General features: G+C 38.2%; 1 protein-coding gene and 1 pseudogene across 5 annotated transcripts in view; both read left to right on the top strand.

Annotated features, from left to right (window-relative positions):
• Positions 1–17,309, top strand: part of LOC119046947 (cAMP-specific 3',5'-cyclic phosphodiesterase 4D-like) — a 511,811-nt gene that overhangs the window by 136,418 nt on the left and 358,084 nt on the right. The gene's annotated exons all lie outside the window — the stretch shown is intronic.
• On the top strand, positions 7,940–8,586 carry LOC119046955 (60S ribosomal protein L19-like; annotated as a pseudogene).

The raw sequence follows: 17,309 nt of genomic DNA, 5'->3' as shown, positions 1-17,309 counted from the left end.
TTATGACTCTGTGTTTGGTTGGCAAGTTAATTCCAGAATGCCAACTTTCCTGCATTTTTCAAGGCAGTGCCTAGTTCTGAGTTTCACACATCTTTATCTGGTACTACCCTCTTTTAGGTTAGCTTTGGCCTTGGCTCTCTTTTCTTTTTTTTAAAGAAATGGTGTTATTTTTCCCCATTTATTAAATAACTTTATTTGAATTCCTATAATGTGCCAAAAATTTGTAATGATTAATTTTCATATGTGAAAAACAAAACAGAAAAGAATGTGGAGAAGAATAATGTGAATGTGATATTCTAAATAGATTCCATTTGTTTTACATTGGTATTGATTTTCCTATAAAATTATTCAAAGAGATTTTATCCTTTCATTCAGAAAAGTTATTCAAAGGCGAGGTAATGACAACATATTGACTTTGCTTCACTAATGCTCAGTGTATGGGATTCTTCTGTCAGCTTTAAGGATTAGCAAGGTGGTAAAGATGGAAAGTGCTGTATTTTGAGTTTTTAAATGTCCTTGACATTTGTTTTTTTGAAGGCTCTAGGAATTTTGACTTTGATGTTTGTATTTGAGTCCAACACCTGGGGAGTGGTCATGGTGTGTGGTGTGAATCCTGAACCTGGAGAGAACAGCAGTGACAAACGCTCTTCCTTACCCTTCTAGCTCCACCTTGGGGTTAGCACCAACTGACCCTGGCAGCCCTGCTCTCAGGCACAGAGCAGACTTCAGAATCCAGAGGCAGTCTCTTCTGGGAAAGGCAATGACCGACCGTAGTCACTGTGATGTGGATAGGAAACCAAGGGCATGAGGAGGGGTCCTGGACTAGTGACATGAAGATGCCTCCCCAGCCCCAGAAGTGTGCTCTCGGGTAGGTCATCTGACTAAGCCCCGCTTACTCTTCTGTAATACAACAAGAGTTCAATGGTCTCTGTAGCTGTAGAATTTTATGCTTTTTAAAATTCTTTGAAGCATAATAATGAATTCAATAGAAAAAATCATTTTCTATTCAGAACAGTTTTAAGATGCCGCTCTGACTCACCGGATGGTCAATCATAACAAAAAGGGAAGCCCAGTTGTTTTCAGTTTTGCATTCCTTTCAGCCAGCATGGTGCTCTATGGTGTACTTGATAACACAAAACATTTCTTTAGACCAGATTTCAACCGGTGTGCCCCAAGAATCTTTAAAACACCTGATGATTTAGTCAGGGGCACTGACCTCTTTTCCTTAGACTGTCAAATAAAAATGCAACAACAGCCCTCACAGCAATAGCCATCTAGTGTGAATAAATCAACATTTTACTTTTTGTCAGATTGGCAGAAAAATGTATTTTTTGGTGAGCCACAGAATTTTAGTAATTAGTTCATGTGCCACAAGATGAAAAACATTGAAAATCACTGCTTTAGAGAGCACTTCCATGTTGACTTATGAACTAGGTGATAACAGACCTGTCAAATAAAAACTTGCAGAAGTGTATGAGACTAGGAAAATATTCTTTCTTCTTTCTATTTTATACAGAAGAACAAAGACTGATATTTATGTCCCTTTCCGAGGACAATTTCTGTGTCTATATTATTATCATTTGTTTTTGTACACAATTGGATTGTTTCAACTTTTCTCTGAACTTTGTAACTTTTTATCATACTTCTTATCTGGAATATTTATAAAGCTCCACTTAGTTACTTTCCTCTGTAGACTTTACTTGGTCAAAGCCTGCACTGGGCTGCAAATGAGGCTATCTTTGAGATACTTATTTGCTTTTTTAAAAATGATATAATTGCTTTGTGAAGGGACATAATGGAGCCGTGTTCTATTCTCTTTCTCTTCAATAACTTAGGAAAGAAAGCTATTGTGATTTCCTGGAGAGGTGGGAGGGTTGAAACCTCCCCATGCGCTAATCATGGTGGAAAGGAGAAACTATTGTCCGAGGCAAACATCTGAGGCTGGAGATAAAATTCCCATTATAACCTCTTTAAATATTTCTGCATTTATGTGGGGTAGTAAAACTATCCTCTCCAAAAGTGTAATCCCTTTTCTTCTGGAGCCAAGTAAAACACATTGTGTTTTTCCTCTAGATTAGAAAAAAAAATAATGTGATGCTCCATGCATTCTTCTATTTAGCTTGTCAAACAACTGATAATTCAGACTCTTTGTTTCACACAATGTCAGAAAAGACATGGTAAGCAGAGATCCCCTGAGCATACGTAGCACTGAGGGCCCGAATCCCTGTTTGGCTTTCTTCAGAGAGCTCACTGGCAGCCTCAGCCATGCTTTGTGCCAGCTCTTAGGCAGCTCCAAAGCCCCGTGCACATCGATATAATCTTTGGTGGTTTGGGCTGTTTTATAATCTGTCCTACTGAGGTTTAGTTCAAGGCTTTTAGGGCATGGATCTCCTGTGAGCCGAAATAAAAAGGTCTGATTTGGAAGAGATTTGATCCTGCCAAATGAAAGTGGCACATTTCCAACTGCATGTGCTGAGTTGCCTTGGAACACATCCATGTGGAGCACAGACATGCGTCAGGCAGCTCCTTTGTGGAAGGCCTGTGCTGAGCACAAGGGAGAACTGAAAGACATGACTGCCATGAACTATCAACCCTCAAAAAGAACATACCAGGTTGCAAAGACAAGCCAGAGATGCACAAAGAGTATCATTCCATCTAAATGTGTTGTCCTATAAGTGTGATGGTACAAGACCCACCGAGTTAGAGAAGGAGAAGAGCTTTTCTTTCCAGCAGTGGGAAACAGGATTAGAAATATCAGTCGCATCCCATTATTAGAAGCTCAGAATGATAACTGTGCTAAAGAGAGTAGAGTTACTCTGACAGGTGTCATTTTTTGCATGCCCAGATTCAACCCCCTTTTCAAGTTTGTTGTGTACAGCCTTGGAAGGAGGCCGTTCTTGCCTCTCTCTGCCTCAGACAGCCAGGTGGTGGGTATAGTCATGGACCCCTGGCTCAGCCAATCAGGTGCTCCTGCTGGGATTGAATCTGTAGCAACTGGGTCAATGTCAAGGAACTGCTGAGTTGATTCGTGGTATCCGTGGTGGTATCCATTGATTTTCAGTGGCGGCAGCAACAGCATCCCAGTCATTATTCCTGCTACAGGATGGCTCTTGTGTTTTTTGCTCCTTGGTATCTGGAGTACCCTGGGTTTGTTTGTGTCCATTTTCTATATTTGATGCTTTCGTCTTCCATTGAGTCTGTGAACCAGCATGACCTTTCAGCAGAGTGCACTTTTTCTGTTTCAGCTAGCTGCAATCAGTTGGTGTTACAACAGGCCAACAGTTGTGACAGCAACTGAATGACAAGGGCATTCATCATTTGTGCTGACCCACCTGTTCAGCTCGTCTTCTGCTTCTTTTCCCTGGGTACTTGTTCTCCTCTATCCAGCTGCATAACTCTCTAGTTTAAAGGCTGGGCTCAAGCATTTTGAGTTTTTCCTGAGTTATCAAAGAGAGTTGTGTGCTTGCTATTCCTCCACCTTGTAATTATACAATTTTTAACTCTATGCCTTTTTTAAAAAAGTTAAATTAATGCCTCTTTGTGTACTAGCCAGTGAGTGATTTTTTTGGTAGGAACTCTATTTTCTTCTTTGTATTTCTAGAGCCTGGCATAGATCCAGTTAATATTAGATGCATATTGCATGAATGAACAAATCTGTTTTCAGAGAGGGGTGTGCTGTTGGAAGTGTGCACTTAAAAAGAATTAAAACTGAAATAGCTGTTGTAGGACATTGACTCTGGTGATACCTTGGTTGAAATAAAATACTATAGGAAATGTGTAAGGTCCACCTGAAATTGAGTAGTATACATATATTTTCTACTATTTAAAGTCAGATTTCCTTAGATGTTATTTAGTTACAGTAAAATTACTCTTTTTACTGTATAGTTCTATAAATTATAATGAATGCAGAGTCATGTCAACACCACCAGAATCAAGATATTGACACAGTTGGATCACTCTCAGTATTCCCTTGTGCCCCTTTGTAGCTAACATGTCTTCACACTCCCAGCTCCTGGAAACCACTGATCTATAAAATTTATATTTTAAGCAGTTAGCATATTTTTACAACTTTTTAGAACAATGTTTTATTCCTGTGGAAAGAGAAAAGTATGGGTAGTGAATTTTTGTGTAGCTATAGAGTTACCAGAATTTGCAAATTAAAATAGCACATACTTATACTAAAAATTGTTCATCATTTATATGACATTCTAATGTAACTGGCCATCCTGTATTTTATCTGAAAATCCTATTTCAGATGGTTATGGCCACTGTAGGTGCTGTTGAAGTTGAGGTTAAGTGTGAAATTAGCATACAGAGAAGGAAGTAAAGAGAAGGAAAATGCAAAAAAAAAAAAAGGTCATGCATCATCAGCAGCATCAACCCACCAACCCACTATGAAAATACTCTGGGAGAACATAAAAGGAGATGAGAGGATGAGATTTTTGTATGGAACAAGAAGTTCACTTGATTGTACATGAGTGTTACATGCAAGACTGCTCTGAAGACCAAGGTTCTCAATGTTCCAGTTTGTAAACCAATATAAGATTCTATCAAGGCAGCTTGCTGCCAAGCTGTGTTGTGGAGGAGTGCAACTCAGGAAGTCATTAGGCACTCTGAAATACGTGAAATGTATCCTATGGAAACAGTGAAGCATATGCCAGATTTTCACCCTGAAGAACGTGAACTTTTTGTGAAATATCAAAGAGAATGTACACTGCTTGCTATTTCTCTGGATGGCCATACAACAAAAACATATTTATAAAAATTATTCTCCTGATTCAAGTTGATAATATTTTAAATGACTGGCTTCTGTTTATTTTTATATTATTGCAGGGGTGTTAAACTCATTTTCACCTGGGGCCACATCAGCTTCCTGTTGCTTTCAAAGGGCCAAATATAATTTTAGGGCTGTTTAAATGTAACTACTCCTTAACTGTTAAGGAGTTGAAATTATACTTGATTGGCTGCACCAATCTGCATTCCCCAAAACAGTGCGAAAGGGTCCCCCTTTCTTCACATCCTTAACAGTTAATACTGTTAGTACTTGTTGTTTGTTGATTTATTGATGATAGCCACTCTGACAGGTATGAGGTGATATCTCACTGTGGTTTTAATTTGCATTTCTCTGATTAGTGACGTTGAGCATCTTTTCATACGTCAATTGGCCATGTATATGTCCTCTTTGAAGAAACATCTGTTCAGGTCCTTTGCCCATTTTTTGATTGGATTGTTTCGGTTTTTTTGGTGTTGAGTTTTACAAGTTCTTTATAAATTTTGGCTATTAATCCCATGACCCAGTAATTCCACTTCTGGGAGTTTATTTGAAGAAACTTTAAACACTAATTAGAAAGAATATAATCACCCCTATATTCATTGCAGTGTTATTTACAATTGCTAAGATCTGGAAGCAGCCCGAGTGTCTATCAGTAGATGAGTGGATAAAACAACTATGGGACATTTACAAGGTGGGATACTACTTGACTGTAAAAAAAGAAGGAAATTTTACCTTTTGTAATGGCATGGATGGATCTGGATAACATTATGCTAAGTGAAATAAGCCATTCAGAGAAAGACAAGTACCATGTGATTTCACTCATATGTGGAATCTCATGAACAAACTGAACTAATAAGCAAAATAGAGACAGACTCATAGATAGAGAGCTGGCTGTCAGCTCTAGTGGGTGGAGGGATTGTGCAAAAAAAGAAAAAGGACTCATGGACATGGACAACAGTGTGGTGACTGTGGGGGAGGGAGTTTAAGAATGATAAATGGTTATGAAAAAAATACAGTGCCCCCCCACCCCAGATGGTGTAGCATCTTAATTCTATCAGTTAATGATCTACAAATAGCATCTTTGTCCCCCTAGGTTTGGAGATGCAAATTATGAGGAACATGGAAAAGGGGGGATTTGTGATAGGGATCTCTGATTCCTTATCACAGAAATGTGGATGTCTGCTTATGCTCTCTGAACAGGCCCTTTGTGTATCTTGCTATAAAATGCTGGGACTGGAAAGGACCTTGAAGGTCATCTTGTTTAGTAGTGTTTAACTTTTTATTTTGGTTTTCAGTGGAGTTTATTTTTAAAGTCTCATGGAATACACAGACATAAAGCAAACAGAAACTGAACAGCTCTGATAAAACAGAGTTATGGAGTCCAGAGTTTTATCAATTCCCCCCTTTTTCTCTATGCTTATTTGGGAAGTATCAGAATCACTGAAAACTAAAGCAGGAAAAGTCACACATATGTTTGCAAAGAATCAGGTCCCTCTCCTTCAGAGTTCTCTTTACCACCACAGCTGGGTTAGTTCAGCAGCTCTCTGTGGGCAGTGACTTTGATAACCTGGGCATGTGCCTCCTAAAACAGGAGTCCACATGGAACATAGATCAAGGACTCTGCAGATGGGGCATGAGAGGACATGTCTTGTGTAAACCCAGTGACAGGGCTTGGCATAGATTCAGAGCAGGAGATGATTCAGATATTTTGCTGCTTAATGACATTACCATGTAGTTGCTGAAATACTTGTAATAAATCTTGCCTGAGAACTGTAATGTGATTTATAATAACTATTCTATCTACCCCCCACAACCTGAGAAGATGAGCAAGTTAATACTGTTAGTTCTAAAATTGAAAGATGATAATTATTAGGTGGGTTCACCGAGTGCCGGACTGTGGTGGGCTGTTATCAGGTTGGAAGCAGTTATTAATAGAGCACTGTTAATCAACTGAAGTTGTATATGAGGTATCCAAATTTGTCTTTTTGTGATGGATAGAGGACATGTTTATATAACCAGGTCTTCAAAAAGATAAAATTGATGTTTAGGCAACAGAAAAATTTCAAGTGATCTTTCTGTTATATCAGACTTGGAGAAGAAAAAGCATATGGACAAATTCACATTGGAAAGGCATGACCACATCCAGTTATGATAGCATTGGCTGATGATATCCATGTGAGGCAGTGACTTGATACTGATATGAGATACACAACTAGGGCAGGAAGGGTGACCCTGGTGGCATAATTCTCTTACATGTGAAAGTCATGAGGGAATCTTATCTGGACTGGATATCGGCCCACACTGCATTTTTGTGTGTTCTCTCTTTTCTCCTCTTCCTATCCTCCCCTTCCCTCTTCTCCTCTCCATCATGACTGGTTTTAGCTAGACCATTCCCATCACATAGTGCTCTTGCCTACTTCAATTTCTTTGATAGACATGCTCCTCACCCTCTGCTCTGTCTATAACAGGGGCTTTTTACCTGGAGAGTAAAGATGAAATTTAAGGCATCAATGAAATTGGATGGGGAAAATGGTGTCATTATTATTGTGAATGTGTTACTGAAATTTAACATTTTCTTCAATTACCAACTGGTAGCAAACCATAGGAGTATTAGTAGTACCTACCTGTGGCTTTTCTTATGTCATATTGCAGTTACAAGTATCTCTACATGTTACTGAAATTTAACATTTTCTTCAATTATCAACTGGTAGCAAACCATAGGAGTATTAGTAGTACCTACCTGTGGCTTTTCTCATGTCATATTGCAGTTACAAGTATCTCTACATGTCATTTGTGTGAATATGTTTAAATTATGGTAGTTTATTTGGCAAACTACTGGGCCTTGTAATTCAATGTGTTGATTTAAAAAGCACATGTATTACTCTTTTATACGTTTGTTTTGAAAATATTTAAAATATACAGTCAGTTCTACTCTACTGCAGTATACATGTTTCTAAGATCACCTTGCTATGCAAAATCACACTATGAAAGCCACAGGGTTCATGGGAAACATGGAGTTCTAGGCATAACACTCAAAAACTTTGTTAATAAAACACTTTTGTGAGGCTTCTGTCTTCTTATAATAAAATGGTAGCACATTATATATGGTTCTATGTTGTGTTTAGGAAATACATAAATTCACCTTTCACTGCTGTGGCAGCAACCATGAGTATGCTCTGGCTTCAGAAGAGGCTTACCTCTGGTGCCTCTGCTGTGGCAAAAAGAAGGTCTTGTTGGACCCCAGTGAGACCAATGAAATTGCCAATGCCAATTCCCATCAGCAGATTTGGAAGCTGATCAAATATGGGATGATCATCCGGAAGCCTGTGACTGTCCATTCCCAGACTCCATGCTGGAAAAATACCCTGGTCCACAGGAAGGTCAGGCATATGGACATAGGTAAGCAGAAGGGTACTGCCAATGCTCGAATGCCTAAGAAAGCGGCCTGGGTTAGGAGGATGAGAATTCTTTGCCAGATACTCAGAAGATACCATGAGTCAAAGAAGATTGACGGCCATGTGTACCACAGCCTGGACCTAAAAGCGAAGGGTAATGTGTTAAAAAACAAGCGGATTCTCATGGAACACTTCTACAAGCTGAAGGTGGACAAGGCTTGCAAGGAGCTTCTGGCTGACCAGGCTAAGACCTGCAGATCTAAGAGCAAGGAAACTCGCAAGCACCAGGAAGAGCAGCTCCAGGCCAGGAAGGAGGAAATCATCAAAACTGTCCAAGGAGGAAGACATCAAGCAATTAAGCTCCACCACTCTTACCCCTACATAGAGGCCTTGGCAATTACATGGATCAGTCATTGAATACAGTAGCCTCATCTACCTACAAAAAAAAAAATACATAAATTTGTAGGTACTAGAATAGATATGGTACCTTACCTTGAAAAATACCTGAAATGTACTGTGGTCACAAGTCTTGTGAGTTATTGTGAAACAGGGTGGTTTGAACACAGATGGAAAGTTGTAGCAGTAGCAGCAGTGTGATGGGTACAGCTGACAACATCTGTGTGGTGAACTGGAGAAGTTGGTAGAAGTTTGGGGTGTGCATGTTTGTGTGCTCCTATGTGGCTAGGTTCCGAGGGTACTGATTTTGCATTCACCATGTGCTTTTTGTGGATAGAATGCTGCATAAGCAAACATAATATCTGTGTGAATCCCAAATTGTTTCCTAATGCATCAATTGCATTGGAACAAATTCATGTTTTCAAAGCATTACAGGAGAAATGGCTATAATTGATCTCCTCTGTCATCCAATATATTTTATTTTCTGTATTTAAAAATGTTGTGAGTAGGTTGTGGAGACTTTAGGCTTACAAAGGGCCCATGGTACAAAAAAACCCCTCAGAGACCCTTGCTCTGACAGACCTTCTCCTTTCACCCAGCTCACGCACCTACAGCTGCTCTATGGGACTTGCTTCCATCCCTGTGTTGTTACCTGCCCCCACCCCATCTAGAGTTGTTTCTTCTGTCTTAGTGCTGATGCTACTTGTTTACACTCTGTGTGTCAGAACTTTAAACTACAGTCTCTTTGATATTGTTATTTACATTTTTTATGTTCTTCCCCCCTGAACTATATTCTAAGCTTAAAATGGAGATGATATTTTTTCTGTTCTTTTCATTCCTTTTAGTGTTTTAGAAATTTATTCTGTGAGTTCTCATTGAGTGAATTAATGAAATAATATTCAGCCAAGAACAGTAAAGGGAAGCAGAAATTGTAATAATTAGTTGCTCAGTACTGTGAATTGTTAAAGAAAGATAGCAGAATGGATGGGGGCAGAGCACCCTCATGTTCTGAGTGCTCAGGAGAGAAGCAAACCGATTGAAGGGCAGTGTGCATTGTGTTGAGAATATAAGTAATTCCTGACAGAAGTTTTAACTACCCAGCAGGGCTGCTGGGAGAGGCTGAGGGAACCCTCTCTTCAGGGCAAAGGACTCTTGCCCCAAAGTCCTTTTCATCTAGGATAGACTTGCCTTTGGTTGGTTGAAAATATGACCATGTCCAAAGGTAGCAGAGATATAAAATAGATGCTTTTGACATTTTAGATTTTTAAATAATACTTTCAAGTAATGCGTTCAAGCCGCACATTAGTGAGTGAGCCACAGATTTGGAACTTTCTGAGCCCTCATGGAGGCTTGTTCTGCGTCCTTATGTTAGGGTGACAAGGTTTGGAGCTAAAACTAAAAAGGAGCCAGCACTGCAGCAGAAGCCTCCCAGACCCACTGTGCTGGTTTCGAAATGAGGCATTTTCTGTCCGCAGCCATATGCAGTGTGAACATGCCACAGATGCACATCAAGTGAGTGGGTGAAATAACGTTTGGTGGTGGATAATGACAGTTTTATGGCATCAGTCCTTGGAGCCCCAGGTGCACTTACTCATCTTTCAAATATTTTCAGCTTTCAACCTTGGGAATATTTCAGCAGGTTAGCATCTGTATTTCAGAGATGAGCCCTTCAGTGAATCAGTGAGGAGAGCAAGTCATAAGTGGAACTGGGAGAACCCATGAGAACACCCTTATTGAGAGATCGGTATAACAGTGCAACCCAGGAGAAGGCCATGGCCTTTTGTCTTTGCTTTTGACTTTGCCACTCACTGACCTTACTGCCCTGCCCCTGGAGGCAACGTTAATTCTGCAAGTTTATACCAAACTTTGCATACTCCCCCGGAATGCCAGGATTACCATGAATCAGAGCATGGGTTATCATTTCTGAGCACAGAGTATTCTAACCTTTGACTTTTGTGTAGGGGATTCTTACTTATCTTCTTCTGACTAGTTCATGATTAGTCAGAGGATTATTTTGTGTCAATCAGGGCTATATCTATATATGGCCATTAAACTGGTTATTTAAAAATTTGTTTTTGTGTTTAATTTGAATAAATGTATTTTAGACAATTATGTGGCCATAAAGATAGGTAAGAATCCATTAGTCTTGGCAGACATTGATTTTAGCTTATAGTTTTGTGGTAATTATTTCATGGACTTAGTCTCAGCTTTTTAAAACTTTTCTCACCTCTAAAATGATCATTATATAAAATATAATTTACAGTAGCTGAAATATTTATTTAAATACACACACTAATAGCAACCATAGTGAACACAGTTTAGGTTAGATTTTATTTCTTTTATCTAAAGAATATTGTGGGATATACAGATTAATAAGCAAATACCTCAAGACCTTAGACTTATTAAGAGATTCAGAATGACTTTCAAACAAGAAAAGGAAAGAACATAAGTAGCACTATCATAAAATAGCTATAAGGAGGCAGATTGTTGTAGAAACACAGCAAGTGAAATAGTCTGCTAGAAAGATGGTTTCTTAAAAATTCTTATACTCCTGTAGCATTTACTCCCAAATTGTAATTTGAATTGGGCAAGAGCTGCCTGGCTCAGCACATTAGGGAACCCTAATTTAGTCCTCCTCTGCTCACACCATTTCCCACTGAGCAAAGATTTTGTGGGATAAAGGAATCATGTCCTTCCCTTTTATAGCTCACGGTCAGTGCATCTGGACCCTGGATGGATTTTCCTGTCCAAATGGTCCTAAGCCACGACATGGGTCTCCCCTTCAAAGCAGGTTGCACTCCACACAAGTGGCAACCAAGGGGCAGCTGTTTGCAGGGGCAGGGAATGCAGATGGCTGCCAAACGATGGTGTCCCTATCTGTGCTTGCAAATCCTAGTGAGGGAGTGAGTCGATGCAAAGAGAAATGGAGTGGCCAGAGCCTGGAGGACCAGCTTTTTCTGAATCACTGCACTTTGGCCTAAAACTTCTCCTAAGTGCTTTGCACACATTATCTCATTTAATCCTGCAGAACACTCCAGGGCAGTGTTTAATCATTATGGGAATCAGGCTAAGGAGAGTTAAGTTACCAACTTTCTTCAAAGAAGAAAAAGATTCTTTGTAAGTAGTTGAGTAAGGATTTAAGCATCAGTTTATTGGATTGTAAAGTGTGTGTTTTTTTTCCACTTGTTAGGTTGCCTCTTTTCAGCATCTTTGTCTTTACATCTTCTCTCTTCTTCCCAGAACCTTGGCACATGATGATATATATGCACGAAGGTTTGTTGAGTAACTAAGACTGTGGATCATGTTATTTGTCTACCTTTAATATTAATAGGATATAGAGTACAACTGTGGTATAGGTGGGAAATTTCATGTAAAATGAGAGGAAGGGGACTTTTTTCTCTTGATCCATTATGCTATTAAGTGTGCTGATCTCACCTAGATATTATGGCTTTCTGGGCTCATGCCTGCACTAGTCAACTTGGTAAGTTGCTGCAAATTTCCTAGCTAGCATAGACTCTAATGTCCCAGGAGGAAATTTTATTCAGAGAAAATGTTAATGCACACATATTTGCTGCAGCTTTTTTCCCTTAAAATGACACAAACTTGGGGTATTAAGGTGATTCAAGATGGGTTGTCAAAATGCCTGCCTCTCATGGGTTGACTGGCACTCTATTGGCGTGGCCCCCTTCTTGGACTTCCTGTGCTGTGGTTATTCTACACGTGTGGCCCGTTCCTGCTGCTCATCCAGGAACATTTGGCTGTGCTCTTCCTCAGCTTTGTCTTTCCTTGAGGTCCCTCCCACTTATCTGAGATGCCAAGACCATTCTCTGCTATTGGCAGAATGCCCTGGAACACTCTCCTAACTCCTGCTATAAACTAGTTTTGCTATTTTCCCCATGTGTTCTTATCTGTACACTTGAAAGTTTTGGCTGATTTATCTGTTTTTCTTGCTGTACTGTAGCCCCATTTGAGGGCAGGGTTTTGTGTGTCTCCTGTTTATTCTTGTATTGCTGCATCTAACACATGCCTAGCACATAAAAGGTACTTAATAAATACTTGCACAATGAAGGAATGAACTGCCATCATAACTGAATCATTAATTACTTTTTCAAAGCAGTTCTAGCATTAGGGTATCAGATTAATATTTCTTTCATGGGAAACTTAGTCTCCTTTTTAGTGTAATTACATCCATTTGCTTGGAGACTCACCCTCCAAGAGTGACATTCTGTTTCTAGGACACTCCCTTTGTCCCCTGGAGAGATGGCAGAACCGGCTCTTCTCAGAAAGAGTGACTAAAACCTTATCAAACTTCAGAGAAGTTCTATCTACTTAGCCAGGTGCTGACAACAGAGCCCACGTTGTGTCCCCTTCTGCCTCTATTTATTTACTCAGTCACTGCGTGGAAGAGGGTCACTTTGCCTAACTCTCTCAGTGACTAGGGCCAGATGAACTGCCAGCTGAATTATTTCCTAAAACCAGGACTTCGAATCATAATGACCACTAAACAGGATTGAACTTTTGTACAAGAAGGCTGGAACCACTACCTGCATTTGGAGAAAACGGCAATTATAATATTTATCTATATTGTTGAAAGTAATAGTAGTTTGTTTATTTTTATTGTTGTATAGTATTCCATTATATATTTTCTATACCATAGTTTATGAGTTCATTCTATGGTCATGGAAATTTGGGTTACTTACACTTAGGAGCTATTACAAATAATGCTGCTATGCCCAGTTTATTTTATTTTATTTTTTTTATACACATACCCATGTCTATTGGGCATAAACTGAGGAGTGAAATAGGTAGGACATATTAGGTATATGTTCAACTTCAGTAGATTGTATCAAGCAGTTTCTGCAAATTTGCCTTAACAACAATTTTCCTGGAGTTGCTTTTAAATAATAGCTAATCCTTACACTTGATTTTGGGATCAAGTGGAAAAGAGTGAATCAATGAGTTTGAGTATTGGGAATACCCAAAGAAAGTATATAATATTAAGGGAACTTTTAAATTTGACTTTTAGGAGGGTTGATATGAATGATGGTAGGCCCCCTGTGGAGTCGGGTTTTCCCTTCAAATCTTAACTGGGTTGTTCCATTAAAGATTTATACCTGGAAAGGTGCGTGGTGGTATGCAGTGGCTTAAACTAGAGGGGATCTTAGTTTCGGTTTGCTTCCACAGGAAAAGCCCCTCACATGATGACATTTTGGCTTGTCTCGGGGAGTTTGGTGGCTCCCTTGTTACGGAGGATAAAGCCTAATGTTCACTCTGTGGGCTGCATTGCCCTTTGACGGGGATGCTGTGCAGCAGGCCTATTTGAAGAGACCATGATGGACTCTTTCTCTTGTGTAGTCTTACAGGAGGCTCAAGGCAGTTTTACATGGTTTGTTTGAAAATAATAACCTCCGAGTATATCTTAGGTACACCCTGAGGTGTTACTCTGGCTACAAAACTAGATTTCATAAGGATTATCTCACTTAATTCACAAAGTAATCTGTGAGGTTAGGTATTATCACCCCCATTTTAAATCTGCTTAGTGGAACTGAGTAGTTTGTCCACGATCATGCAATTAGTGAACAACAAAATTTGAGTCTTGTGAGCCAATTCCACAGAGTATGCAGCGAGCCTCTTTATATATACATATAATTAAATATACATACATATATATATACACACATACACACATAGATAATACAGGATCTTTTAGTGTAGCTTGATGTTTCTTCCATTCTTTCAACACACAAGAAAGATAACCGATGAAAAGAGGAAGATTTCTAAAGAGATTTTTCACTCCCCTTGCTAATTTTGGGGGCATAATTTGTGGGGACACTGATTATTTCTTCTTTTGTAACATAGTGTGAGGCATAGTGGGTTAGTAAATACAGACACAATTGATGCGTATGTGCATATTCATAGTTCTGTTGGCAGTGTTAATGAGCTGTTTAATTTCAAATGCTTTTGTCTGGCTCAGTTTGGAGGCTAACCTTCAGAACTTTGCTCCTCTCCTTATGACCTGAGTGCTTGCTAGACATTTGTATGCTCATTTTCTTAATAACTTGTGATTAACCTATACCTTCTTTAGTGATTTGAAATATCACATTTTCTTATGTTAAGATTTTGTAGTGTACATATTTAGAATATATATTTTTTGCAACTAATCTGGAGCCACTATCGTAATACTGGTTGAAGGTTTTCATCGCTGTAGATTTCTAATATACTTTATTAGCTAGAATGGTATAACTTTCATTATATCTTTGTCCTTTGATATTTAAAAATTAATATGGAAAATAATAATTATGCCTCTTATTATTTCAAGTATTTGTAATTTATTTAGTTGTGACATTTTTGTTTAAATATATGAAGACTCTTGGATTTATGTATTTTACTTAGTGATGATTTTGTTTTAAGAAAAGTGAGATATTTTTGTCAAATGCTTTTATTGTATATTTTTATTTTGTTATTGTATATCACATCAATTGATTTGTAGATGCTGAAGTATCTTTGCACATTAGTTTTCTATTTCTTCATTCAGATCTGTTAGTATTTGCTTAATATTTTTAGAAGATCCTAAGCTAGGTACATATACATTTACAGTTATTATGACCACTTTATCATTATATAATGACTTTTGTTGTCGTTTGTTACAATTTTCTATTTAAAGTCTATTTTCCCTGATAGACTTTAGTATAGCTATTTTGCGTTTTTTTTGGTTTTCATTTTTATGGAATAACTTTCTTCATCCTTTCAGTCTGAGCCTATGTTTGTCCTTAAAGCTGAAGTGAGTCTCTTGTAGGCAGTGTTTGGTTGGATTTTATTTTATCTATTCAGCTCCTCTGTATTTTTTTGATTAAACAACTTAACCTACTCACATTTAAAGTAAGTATTGATAGGTAAGGACTTACTAATGCCATTATTGTTTTCTGGCTGTTTTATAGTTCCTGTTCCTTTCTTTCTCTCTTGCTGTCTTCCCTTGTGAATTATTGATTATCTGTGGTAGTATGCTTTGATTCCCTTCTCTTTCACTTTCATGTGTCTATTTTAGGCATTTGCCCTATGGTTATAATAAGGCTTACATAAAACATAATACATATATATATATTTTAAAGCTAATAAACTTAACTTTGATGCCACATAAAAACTTTACCCTTTTACTCCTGCTGCCCACATTTTATTGTTTTAAATCCTTATCCAAGAATATGTTTATTGATTTTAGAGAGAGGAGGAAGAGGGAGGGAGGGGAGGGAAGAGATGGAGAGAGAGAGGAGCATTGATATGAGAGAGAAACATCAGTAGGTTGCCTCCCAGTGGGGGATTGACCCTGCAGCTCAGGTGTGTGTTCTGACTGAGAACTGATCTGGCAAGCTTCTGGTGCGGGATGGGGCTCCAACCAAATGAGTCACCTGGCCAGGGCTGCATTTTATATTTTCTGTGTCACAATTTATCTAATTTTATTTTGTATATCCACTAACAAATTATTTTAGCTACAGTTATTTTGAATACTTACATTCTTTAACTGTTGAACTAGGGTTAAGTAATTAACACATTACTATATTACATTATAAGAATTTCTGAATTTGACTATATATATTGTTTTTATATTTTCATGTTATTCATTAACATCATTTCATTTCAGTTTGAAGACCTTTTAGTGTTTTCTGTAAGGTAAATCTCATGGTGATGAACTCTCTCACCTTTTGTTCATTGGGTCTTTCTCCTTCATCTCTGAAGGATAACTTTGCTGGGCAAAGTATTTTTGGTTGGAAGTTTTATCTTTCAGCAATTTTAATATATCATCCTGTTCTTTCCTTGCCTGGAAGATTTCTGCTGAGAAATCTGCTTGTAGCTTTATGGGAATCTTCATGTATGTGAGAGTTTTTTTTCTGTTTGTCTTTAATTTTAAGTAGTTTTATTGTAAAATGTCTTAAAGATTATCATTTTGAATTGAGAGTCTGGGAGGACTTATGAGCTTCATGAATTTGCATTTTCAGATCACTCCCTAGATTTGAGATGATCTCAAGCCATTGTTTCTTTAATTAAGATTTGTGCTTATTTCACCTTCTCTCCCTCTTCTGGGATTCTTATGATGCATAGATTGTCTCTTCCATAGTTCACACAGGCTTTCTTCACTTTTTTAAAATCTTTTTTTTTCTTTTTTCTCCTCAAACTAGATAATTTCAAATGACCTTTTACTTCACAGATTCTTTCTGCTTCATCAAGTTTACCATTCATGTTCACTATTACTTTTTTTTATTTCATTCATTGTATTCTTCAGCTCCAGAACTTCTGGTTAGTTCTTGTTTTATAATTTTTCTTTGTTAAATTTTTAATTTTGTTCTTGTATTATTTTCCTGATTTTGTTAAGTTATTTTTCTGTTTTCTTATAGCTCACTGAACTCCCTTAAAACAACTATTTTGAATTCTCTATCAGGAAAACCACAGATCTTTATTTTGGAGGGGTGGTTACTGGAAAATTATTGTTTTCATTCTATGGTGTCACCGTTCCTTCTTTTTTCTGCTCCTTGAAGCCTGTACTGCTATCTTATTTGAAGAAGCAGCCAGCTCCTCCAGTCTTTACTGACTGGCTCGGAGAAACACTTTCCGTTAGCCTTGTTTAGAATTCTGAGGTTTTCTCAGTTTTTTTCCTGTGATATACCTTCTCCACATAAGAGGGAACACCCTTTTATGAAGGAATTCTCCAGAGTGTATGCCAGAGTGACAGCATCACCCTGTGGTGCTGATGA

This window comes from Artibeus jamaicensis, unplaced genomic scaffold (genome assembly GCF_021234435.1).
Source record: "Artibeus jamaicensis isolate MK-2021 breed Jamaican fruit bat unplaced genomic scaffold, CSHL_Jam_final scaffold_369, whole genome shotgun sequence".
Classification (NCBI taxonomy): domain Eukaryota; kingdom Metazoa; phylum Chordata; class Mammalia; order Chiroptera; family Phyllostomidae; genus Artibeus; species Artibeus jamaicensis.
Note: the sequence above shows the minus strand (reverse complement) of the source record. Positions and strands in the feature narration are given on the sequence as shown.